The 10,704-nt window shown below is 24.4% G+C and overlaps 1 protein-coding gene across 2 annotated transcripts in view; it reads right to left on the reverse strand.

Moving 5' to 3' along the window:
* Positions 1-6,596, reverse strand: part of LOC100167273 (regulating synaptic membrane exocytosis protein 1) — a 203,275-nt gene extending 196,679 nt beyond the window's left edge. The window contains exon 1 of one of the 2 annotated variants that reach the window (XM_029488061.1): positions 6,417-6,596. The gene's annotated coding sequence lies outside the window, so the exon portion shown is untranslated. The remainder of the gene's footprint in view (positions 1-6,416) is intronic. The other variant, XM_029488060.1, reaches the window with a different exon arrangement.
* Between the last annotated feature and the right edge of the window lie 4,108 nt (positions 6,597-10,704).

Raw genomic sequence — 10,704 nt, forward strand, 5'->3', positions numbered from 1 at the left:
TTTTATTATAAATTATACATTAAAAAATATACAAAGTCTGAGTGTTCTGAAAAAAATCTCCTCAAAACAAGACAGTGTTGTATTATTATTTTAAAAGCAATACATAATACATTTTATTGTATCAGGAACAATTCTAGTCAAAATTAAATTAAATATGGTATTTATTGAATATTTTCAATGTTTTAAGTGAGTTTGAAAAAAAAAAAATACCCTATGAATATTGAATACCTAATCAGTTAGTATCAAATTCATACACCTAATAGGTTAGGTGTACTCAAACGAATTGTATAAAAATAAATTTGAAATTATAAATAAACAAGTTTTTTTAAAATGTAATCCAAAAACAATGCTGAAATTAATAAATTTCAAAAGTTATGCGTCCAATGTCATTTGCTCAAGTCATACTCAGAATGAATTATCTTATTAAAATATATAATAGAATACATAATAGTTTTATACAAATAGGTAGGTAATATAGTTATTCTAATTCATAAAATCAATGAAATTTATCACAAAATTCAAATACATTATAAGCTCCTGAAATCAATTTTCTGAGTTAGTTTTCAAACTTGTGGTCTATAAATTGAATAATCATATTATTATGAAGTTATTTATTTAATCTAACATAAATATTGTATAGTCATATAATGTTTTTGCTTTTAATTACTTCAGCAGTTAGATATTATTATGTATTTATTAAAAGTACGAACAAAGTGTATCAGAAATATCTGAACATTTTAAATTTAAAATGTATTTTAATCTATCAAATCTTTGTTATACAACCGTATATTTTTATGGTAAATAAAATATATTACAAAGAAACATGACGTTTATGAGCCATTTTGTTTTTTTATTGAAAAAATATTTTAGTTATTTAACTTGTGCATTAATCATAATTTAATTAATTCTCAAATATGTACATTGAATATACTTATAAAATATATTATATTTATCACGATTTCTATAAACATAAACACGTTACTCATTATGTTTTCGAATTAATTTTCTAGTCAACTGCAAATTACTAAAAAAAAAGAAATAAAACAATCATTCATGTTTGATTAATTTAGGCTAATTGCGTTTACTGTTTTATTTGTATTAAACTTTGTGGTTTTTATGTTCCTTCGTTCATTCCCGAATCCCTCTTTTTTTTTTTTGACTGAAAAGAATAGCGTATAATTATTTTAACAGTGACATTAATCCTTGGACATCTTAGTCTTTAGATTTTCTTGAAGTAATAAAAAAAATAGCATGATCGATTCTTCTTTAGTCATCTTTCCTATTAATGCCAAGGATGAATGTAAAGAATGAAAATATAAACATGATAAATACATAAAACGACATATAAATTATTAAGAGCATAGCGCCAATTTTTTTTTTAGCCGAAGAGTAATTTTTCATTTTGAAGTGATCTTTTTTTATATTTTTTTTAATTAACATTTAAAAATGCATTCGATCAATAATTCTCAGCTTCAATGATCTGAAGTAATTTTTATCTTTCTTAACAAACCAAACTACGTAGATTATGGTTAAGAAAGTTATTTAATAGATAATTAGAAATAATTCTTAAATTCTCTATTTAATAATACATTAAATATGAGAGTTATAATGTAAATATAAAATTATAAAAATTAAGTACCTAATTAAAAAAAATAAACTATTTGAGATTTCTTAATTTAAAAGTCTTGGATGTTACTCATGTTGGTGTAAAATAATCGTATGCTATAGGTATTGTTTATATTATTGTTAATGAATTTTTGAAAGCAATGACAAATCAAAGCATCGAAAAACAATACTGTTCGGTTTACCATAGTTTATTATGGTCGGTATTTATTTTCCAATGTTTTTAAAGTTTTTAAATTGTTCATAAAATTAATTTAAGCTTTAATATTTTTATACTAATGTTGGTATTGAATTTAGTTATGGCCATAATAAGAGTAGGTAACTTTGTATTTTTAAAATGTAAATATTAAATTATGTTTAACCCCAATCTATAAAGTATGTAAGTATAAAGAAATTAAAAAATAACGTCCTATTAAAATCAAAAAATAAATTTCTTCTAAGATTTAAAATTTGAACGTTCATAACAAGTAATTTTTAGATACACAACATTTTTAAAATAATTTGACGTAACATGATTCAAATTTCATCCAACTACATGGATGATGAAAAATATTATATTAACAATAGAGTTATGTTCAATGTAATACACTTTGCTATACATTTTAATTCAACCTTTAAACTTCAAATTATTCTAATAAACATTTTGTTTAAATAATTTTACGATATACTTGTATAATTTAAGTTCAAATAATAATTAAAAAAAAATATTTTATTTATTTTAATTGTATTAATTTCACTATTCCTACCTATTTTTATTTTATACATATGTATTATGATGAGAATAATGATGTGCTTCTATTAAATTATCAATTACTTTAGGAACTTAAAATCACCGTTTATATATAGGTATTAGGTACCCACTAACCATACATATATATATATTATGTACTATATTGTAACTGTATTAAAATATTGATTTTTTACCATATAAACATTTATATAATTCAAATTCATTTGAAGACTTATTATGTTATTATAATTTATAAGTTTAAACATTATGAACTAAGTAAATTATACGTATATACCAAATGGTAAATGAGTACTTTTATTTTACGGAAAGACTTCAACAACAATAGTTAACCTACAGTCCTTAACAAAACAATTTGTTCATTAATTATTCATTTTAAACTTTATAAAATATAAATAACCATGAAAAAGCCTTACAATATTTCAATTGAATTAAAAAATACTTACCTGTGAATTCAATAAGCCAAGTACTTATACCGACACAATTTTTGAAAAACGTGTAAACATTTAGTGATATAATATGGCGTTCTTTTAATATCATTTACAAAATTTAATATTTTTATTATTTTGTTCATGTTAGGCATATAAATAATATAATATCATATTTATATAATACTTTAATAACTTACTACCTAATAATGAAATTTACAAATATATTTATATCTATAACTGAGCGTCCAACGAGAATTTGCTTATTCATATTATTATGGACTATAGAATATTGTAAATATCCCATTACCTGTCCTTTATTTTTAAGCTTTTAAGTTAGAAAGTAGTACCTATAAACGTAAACGTAACATTATGTTAAGGTAGAAATAAAAACTTGCTAATTTCGTTATTCCCTCTACATTCTACCACCCCAGAAAAAAAATGTAATATTCATTATTAATCAATAATCAGTTAGTATCCCTGTGAACCTGTTTTATTCCGTCGCACAGGTCGAATCACCATGTATGCTCACCCCTTTTTTAATTTAAATTATTCGGCAGATATTTTATTTTGAAAATGTTGATATCAAAATCAAAATTCAAATGAGTAGTTTCCAACTTCTTAAAATATTAACTATAGTCTATAAGTAAAGATAAAAATAGTCTATTACCTATAATGATACTAAGCCACGGGACACCCGGCTGTGGTTATACATATAGTTAAAATATAATACATAATTTATATTTCATATATTTTGTTTAATCACATGTTCTTATTATTTATTATTCAGATAAACATTATAAATTGTAAAACGCTAATCGATTAATATAACTTAACTATTATAATTTGTAAATGAGTTAAAAATAAAAATGTTCTACTCTTCCGGTTTAATAGAATCTCTCATCTAACTTTTTTCATAAGTCATAACTAAAAAGTATAAGCAAATAAATATTACAAAATGTATATTAAACATGACCATTTTCCTAAGTACATAGGTACTATTTTATAACTAGTAAATTACTCGTTCAAATTTTTATTTAGATACATCAACATTAACAAAAATATATACCTGCTGGATAATTTAAGTAAAAAGGTTGGTTCTCATTTGAAAAACAGAAGTTTGTATCACCACTAGACAATCCTTAAGTGGTATAAAAAATCTTAACTACCTACTTGAAAATATGGTCTGTAAGTTAATTTAAAATATCAGATTTTGAATAACTACATATCTGCATTATTAAAGATAAAGGGTGTGAGCACGTTTGGTGATCCACTATGCATAGCATATATTTTTTATAAAATATGTACGGTTATTACTTACTTGTACATTTGTACATGGAAAGTCGTGAGAGGCCAGTGCCAAATTTAAATAAATCAAAACTCGTGGTATCCTCGAAAATTAGTGTAAACGAGTATTGACACTTGTTGTCAAACAAATAAATGTGAATTATAATTATTTAAGAAAATCTTTACCCTATACAAAATATAGTAGATATTAAACTAATAAATATATTCAACGCCAGCGACGCGTCTACGCGTCATTGCTATTTGTATGTGTAAAGCAGGTGACCAACATAATTATTTATATTAGTTATATTTCTTGTGGGTACACCTTAACCACGATGTCTATAATAATTACCTATAATAGCCAATATAATATATATATACCTATACGAATATAGTATCATACTGTTTGTATATTCTTATTTTGTTACACATTCTGTGTTCTAATGACTGACAATAAATAATTCGTTTCCAAGAAATTAAGGTTGTTAGTTATTATACTTAGGAACCTACTTGAAACATTTAATTAAATTATCAGTTGTTCAATATAATTTTTCTATTGTCACCAATAATTTATGTTAGATACACCGAGTAATTAATTTATGTACCTAATGCTTTACACATTTTGAAAAAAACGAGCTTTAACGTTTATATTTTAATTATAAAAAAACTAACTTCTACTCTAACTTAAGTTACCATTTTCACCAACCTAACGTCTAGCTAAGTCAGAAATTTCAGAAACCAACTTATATTCTAACTTCTCCTGTTAGTTTTTGTGTTAAAGAAACTGAACTTTAACCAATCGAAAAAAACACCAACTTAACCAGTTTTGATTGAGGTGAGTAAATTAATATTGTTAATATGTCTGTATCCGGTTAGTGCTTTTAAAATTTCATAATTTTAATCGATAATTCTACTTCAAATTAATACATAAACATTTTAACTTTAAAACTTTACACCAAATTTCTTAGTTTAATTTGAGCCTAAATGTTGTATAAACCTTAAAATGAAAATACCTACTATTTTTATGGAAAAATAAACAAAAATGAAATGAAAATTTTATAATTTTAAGTATATATGATTACTTAAAACTTCAAATTGTTATTCGTTCATTTAGTATGTATAGTTCATAAAAACTTTAATCGAGTACTCATACTCAAACAAAAATCCTCAACATATATACGTAATACAAATTGCACATTTGCACATGCTACCTAGGTACACACAATATTATGAAAACAAAATATTTGTTCAATACACATTGCACAGATAGATAATTAAGTACCTATACATATTCAGGAGTTTATTTAAAATGTTTATATATATTTATTTTTATTGTGACGGTGAATTTTAAATGTAAATGTGATTAAATTTTAAAATGTATTTATTATGCCTTAGAAAATACAGCTTTTGATTTTCATAATCGACACATCTATATATCAAATTATTAATAGATACCTACCTATTTAAATTATTTGAAATATATAGTCAAGACTCAAGTGTAATACAGTTATTAAGTACGTTTTTATATCTTGATCAACATGATATTATGACTTTTTTAAAAAATCTAGTTGATTATATCTAAATTAAAAAATGCTGTAGGTGCATTTTATTATATATTTCACGCATAATTTAACTATTATATCTTACCATAAATGGAATATAATTAACTGTTATAAATACATTTAATATAATGCTATATATTGAATCACTGTAAAAACTAAACTGAAAACCAGCTAAGACTAATATATTATAGTTAATTAAGAAAGCTATAAAACGATTTATTTGTTAATTACTTAAGATGGAGTAACTAATATAATATTATACACAATATTATGTTTATGAGCATATTATACAACTTCTTCCAGTTTAACGAAATTAGATGTTATTTTTATTTATGAATGTAACAAAATTTGTCATATGTACAATTTGTACCTACTCATAATAATGTTTAATATGTACCTAAAACTATATAGACAAACTAAAATTATCATAAAATGTTCAATTTAAACTCACTGTTTTAAAATTTTAAATATTATGAAAAAATAATAAGTCACATTAATATTGTTATTATATGTTCCCTAGTTCGTCAGACAGGTGTAATTCATTAAATGTAATTATTATTTAACCTCTATCGATGCGGCCTATATTATAACCTACTCGTACATTAATACATTATCCATTAATAAAATATTAGATTTCGATTCAATCTGCCGCGGAGGGTTCCCCAATAATATTACATAACATACGTATTATAACTGCACATATTATTTTATTGTACTTAAACGAAATCCGGAAAGAATCTATAACTGAACACTGTTATTGGGACTTACGGTGAAACAACTCGGCCTGCGTGACGACTGCGGGATCGCCAACGCGTTTTATGTCGTCGGTGAACACTTGTTGCGGGACAGAGGACGAAAGATGTTAGGGTGGAACGGGATCGCGGGGTTCGTCGTCGGTTACTCGGCCGGTGCGCGACTACTACTATCGCGCGGGTTCCAAAAGCCGACGCCACAGCCATTCGTCGGCGGCGGCAACAGCGACAAGCGGATAACGCCGGCAGAGAGAGCTCCGCCGTCGACCCCGTGTGCTCCGTCCTTTGTTCTCGTCGTTAAATCCTCATTCATTATTATTATTATTATATGTACATAATTGCTTTATTACGGGGACATCACCCACTCACGAACGTCCACATGCACAGCTTTCGATGGACGTTCGTTGGCTTTGGATTTTTTTATTTTGTTTCTTTAATGTTTTTAGTATCATTAAACGCATATTGACGCTGTGGTTATTATCGTCGTTGCCGTTGTTGTCAAAAATTATAATAATAATACGACGTTTTATAATTAATGTTGCTATAATAACTGGTCGACGAAACCAGATAAACGCATTTTGATTTTAATTAAATCAAATTTAGAATTTAATGATGATTTTATCAAACAGTAGTTATATGATATTTAATTAAAATAGCAATAATATATTTATTTCTAAATAATTTATAAGTATAACCACATAACTACATGCTAAAGTGATATAAGACTGTAAACACAATTAAAGACAACTTTAACCTCATAAATTCCGGCAGACCACCAATACATAAGATCCTCTGTTTTTTTTAACATAATAATGTACATTATAAGGATGCATTCCAGAAATCAAACCTAAACTTAAGTAGTCCTTGAATAATTTTAATAGAAAGGGTCATGATTTTCGAAAATATCACTGTAAACTCAATTTAATTCACGATTGTGTTCGCGAACACAATATAAACATATCCAGTAGAGGGGCCATTATCTTCTTGTAGAATTAATAAAAATAAAATAAAATTCTAAAACTACACCATTCAATATAATTTTAAGTAAACAACTAAATATCATCTGTGGGTGTCTAAAAAAATGAGCCATTAAGTTATAAACATTACGACTAAACCTTAAAAATTAAAAAGAATTATAAAACAAATGGGTTTTAAATGTTCTCATTAAAAGTACGATTCATATTTAAATACAATATTTCAATTCAAAAATATATTTATCTTAAAAATTATAAAAATTTATCAATCAAGTAATCTGACTGAGAAACTAAAATTTGTCATGTGATGGTATTATTTTAATAAATATATTTTTACTGTACACACTTATATATCAACAATGCATTAAGCATAAGCATAGTTTAGCATAGACAATTTATAAAATAAACTGTAAATCTATAAATTACATGTTTCATATAATTTTTTTAGTATTATTATGTATTTCTGGCTAGATTTAAGATAACTAAAAATATCTTATTCATAAATATTTAAATATATTCATAATTAATAAAATAAAGTTTTATAAACCCAAGATTCATTTTCAGAATAAATAAAAACTAATTTATCAACATAAAAAAGTTTTCTGTAAAAGAAAATTTCCGAGATACAAAATCTAGACATTATTTACACATTTGATAACCACTAATTTTCAATGTTCTATTCCATTTTAAAACGATAATAAATCACCAAGCTAAAAAAAAAAACAGTTTTACTTAAGTAGATTTTATTTTGCTATAGTTTTTCAAGTTATATATTTTTAATTTAAGTTTTTATAAGAGTCCTTATCTAGTTAACAAATAAAAATATTAATTTAAGGCCAAGTATTTACTAAATATAACACTGCGTACAACATTTTTTTTATGTTTTAAAATAATTTTTATTTATTTAAGAATAAATTTAAATCCACAAAATACTTTTTACATTAATAACTAACTTGGCTTCCCTGGAGTAGAATTAGAACATAAAATACCCATATCAATGTCATCATTTCTCCCATTTTATTAAAATATATTTGTTATAATGTTTATTATTTCATTCTAAAAAATGTCTTTCTGTTAAAAAAAATATCATAGTGTGATAATCTATTATCTAGTGATAATCCAAATGGGAATATATAAACATTTCTGATAGTCTATATTAAAGCTAGCAACAGTCAAAGTATTTAAATTTAAATACTTAAATTAATAGCAATATCTTATTGCTATTCTAACCAATTCAATTAAGTAAATGTATAAACATATGCAATATAAATATCATTGTTTATTATAAATCAGTTTAAATTGCCACAAATGCCACCTAATTTTTAAAATCCTACGTATATCATATAATCAACGTATATGAGTTTAAATAATCGCTCAAATATCTACTGTAAACAGTAAGTTATTGATAAATATTTTTGAAATTACGTATTATTAAAAACGTAACTATTTTTCATTATATAAGATATAAATATAAATACATAATATAACATTATATTTAAATTAGGTATATCTAATTATTTTTAAAACTTAAAAATAGTACCATAAATACATTATATATTTATATGATTAAGATATTGTATATTAATAGTATTAAAGATGTAACATATTGCATTACTTTGATTGAAATAATCTGTCAAAGAATGCAATCAAATAATTTATTGAATAAACATTTTTCTTTTAAATAGTTCAAGCATATAACCCCTCTACTGTAGTATGCCTTTAAACTATAGATGTCGAGTATTCGCAAAAACAAAAATAATTAATTTAAAAAAAAATGATAATCATTGAAAAACCAACAGTGAATATATTTATCGCACCGCACAGGATATAAAAATAACAATAATGTATATAATATATAATGTAGCATTACAAATTTTGTTTTATGAAATTGTATATAATATTATTCACTTGATATTGGATTACGGAAGATGTACAGTTGAATTGGTTATTATAACAGCATCATTTTCAAAATTATTTTATCATTGTAGGTGAGTTATAACTCTCAAAATGTATGACGAATATTCAATTACGTCTAAAATAACAAATATTTATGAATCTTTCCACTTGACAGCAAATCGTTCATGTCATTTTGTTCATGTCATCAGTCTATTATTTCTTTGTAGTGCTTCAACGATTTTATAATACCAATACGAAGCATATAGTACCTACTAAACACCATTCAGTTATTATACATAGGTATTTGGAGTAAAAAAAAAAATCATATAAAGTATTCAACTCACTCATGAACCCAAACTATGGTACAAGTTGTAAGGTTTTTCGTTTTTAAAACAATATTATTGTTATTCTCGAAATTTTTTAAAATACCATAATATTCATATCTGTAGGCGCAGTGTATAGGCAATTTCGGTACATCTTCGTGTAGGTGGTGTTCAAACGACATCCAGCTGATCAGCTATGTTCTTTATAACCAAATTTAAAATTAGAATATTTCATTACAACGACAATACTCTAATTCCCAAAAGCATTATATGATAACAACATCGTTTTAACGCTATACTTTTTTTAAAAGTGGCGGAATTATGTAACCGCGGTGCTGTACAGTAGGTGTCGAGTGTTCCTCGGCATTGAATAAGTCACTGCAATGTACCTACATATAATAATATAGTAACATATTATGTTAAATTTAAATTCAATGATAACTCATTGCATACAAAACATGATTGAGCGAAGTCAACCTGTATTACTAAGTATATTTTATGATATATAACATAAACATATGTATATATTGCTATTATACTTATTTATAATATTATATATTTATATAATATATACCTATACTGGGTGATTCTTTTATCAAACAACACTCATTATTTCAAAAAGGGTAAATTTTTTTGAAACTATTTTTTTACATAGTTTCAAGTTGCTTATAAAAACAACGTTTTTATTAAAAAATTATATTTTTAAATATTTTTTATCCTTATAATTTTTTAAGTTTTTTACTTTTTTGAATGACATCATAGGGTTTTCATTTTATATTTTAAAGCAGAATATTTTTCTTAGTATTTTAGATAACACGCTTTGCTGTACAGTATACCTAGTTGTCAAGTGTAGGTACCTCATAATTGAATAAAAATAAATTGAGTTAAAATTTAATTCAATGATAAAATAGCATAAGTTGCATAGCATATAAATTGCAAGTGAAAATCAATTCTGAGGGGAGACCTATACATAGTCTACCTATATAGAAAAGTATATTTTATGATAAATGTATATTTCTATTATCTATAATACCTAGGTAGGTACCTTGTTACGGAATAAACTAACAGAAATAACTAAAAAGGTTTTTTTCAAGACCAACAAACAAAAACG

This window comes from Acyrthosiphon pisum, chromosome A1, assembly GCF_005508785.2.
Source record: "Acyrthosiphon pisum isolate AL4f chromosome A1, pea_aphid_22Mar2018_4r6ur, whole genome shotgun sequence".
Taxonomy (NCBI): domain Eukaryota; kingdom Metazoa; phylum Arthropoda; class Insecta; order Hemiptera; family Aphididae; genus Acyrthosiphon; species Acyrthosiphon pisum.